We start from the raw sequence: 2,102 nt of genomic DNA on the forward strand, positions 1-2,102 counted from the left end.
TGCCTGAGTGAGTTTTTTTTATTTGTTTGTTTGTTTTTAAAAAGCTAAAGTGGATATAGAGAAATACTGTTAACTGATGGTACACGGAGGGGATTATAATCAAGGTAATGAAACAAGGTATATCATTTGTTGAATGTAAAACTTTCACTCAATTCACAATAAAAACCTTAAAATAAAATTAAAAAAGTACTATGGATTGTCAGAAGAATAAACAATCTGTGTTGGAAGAATTACAATCAGTGTTTCTTAGAAAGGTTGGTGAGATTTTGTCACCCATACTTCTGGGAATGATATTGTGCTAGGTAAAGTGGAAGGTCAGTGAAAAATAGGAATACCCCCAATGATTGGCACAGTGGTAGCAGCCATGGACTCAAGGGTAGCAACAGTTATGAGTACGACGCAGGACTGGGCAATTTTTCCTTCTGTTGTGTACAGGGTTACTATGAGTCGGAATCGACCTGACACACCTAACAAAAACAGCTGGCCACGTTTACAAAAAAATATTCAAGGGATTCATTTAGACTGAGAACCAACAACAGCAAACAACAACCTGAGGTTAATATACATGGAAACACCACCCAGAATTCAATACAGATATTGTTAGGTGTCATCGAGTCGGTACCGACCCATAGCGACCTTATTTATGCACAGCAGAATGAAACACTGTCCGATCCTGGGCCAACTTCACTATTGTTGCCACGCTTGAGTCCATCGATGCTGCCACCTGGCCAATCTATCTCGTTGGGGGTCTTCCTCTTTTCCCCTGACTCTCCACCTTACCAAACACGATATTCTTCTCCAGGGACTGATCCCTCCTGACAATATGTTCAAAGTATGAGAGACAAGTTTGGCCATCCTGGCCTCCAAAGAGCACTCTGGCTGCACTTCTTCCAAAACGGATCTGTTGGTTCTTTTGGAAGCCCATGGCACTTTCAATATTCTCCTCCAACACCATAACTCAAAGGCTCAATTCTTCTATGGTCTTTCTTATTCACTGTCCAGCTTTCACATGCATATGAGCTTATTGAAAACACCATAGCTTGGGTCAGGCTCACCTTAATCCAACTCATAGCAACCCTGAATAGACTTTCCAAGGAGCAGCTGGTGAATTTGAACCATCAACCTTGTGGTTCAAACTCACTTTGCAGTCCACTACTTTATCCCACAGCACCACATCAGGCCCCCAAATAGGGGTCAGAGATATCAATGAAGACAACTAAAAAGCAAAAAGAGGGCAAATTGTAGTTACAGAACTTCCAAATTACAAGATAGTCAAGTAGATTTCAAGATAAAACAGACTGTTTTAAACTGGGGATGTGACAATTACTTGATATTTATCCACAAGAAATACGAGCCATAACACATGTAAATATATGCACACCAATGCTCATTGCAGCACTATTTACCATAGCAAAAAGACGGAGACAGCCTAAGTGCCCATTAAATGAAGAATGTATAAACAAACCTTGGTACATACAGACAATGGAATATTATGCCTCCTTGAATTATAACAAAGAAGCAACAAGCCACCGCATAACATGGATGAACTATGAGGACATTATGCTGAGTGAAATTAGTCAGTCACAAAAGGAAAAATACTACATTGGACTATTTTTGTAAAAGCTTAAGAAAAAGTACCCACACTTAAAGGGGGCAAAAGTTCTTTGTTGGTTATTGGGGTGTAGAGGGTGGAGCAAGGGGAGGGAGGGGAAGGTGGAGCACAAGATAGGGAATAGACACAGGATTGTTTTGGTGCAGGAGTGGGCAATACACAAAAAGAATAAGGATAATGGAAGAACAAGGAAGATGGGAGAACATTTAGGCAGGCTTACATGGGCTAAATGGGACAGAGGTAAATAGTGATATATGCTTAACCTTGAAACAACAGGGCTCTGGAATACAGGGATTAAGGCAAGGTTTGAATGGGTAAAACAGGGGAAATAATGTTAAGATGCTTGGCTGTCTTGTGAATCTTGATTTCCCTTGCCTACTATTGTAAAATAGACATTTGAGGGGGAGAGAAAGGAATAGCCAGAAACATCACCATAGAAAGCTTATAAGTCCATCTTCAGCCTATAACTGATTGTTGTTGTTAAGTGCTG

The sequence above is a fragment of the Chrysochloris asiatica genome, unplaced genomic scaffold (genome assembly GCF_000296735.1).
Source record: "Chrysochloris asiatica unplaced genomic scaffold, ChrAsi1.0 scaffold00383, whole genome shotgun sequence".
Lineage (NCBI taxonomy): Eukaryota > Metazoa > Chordata > Mammalia > Afrosoricida > Chrysochloridae > Chrysochloris > Chrysochloris asiatica.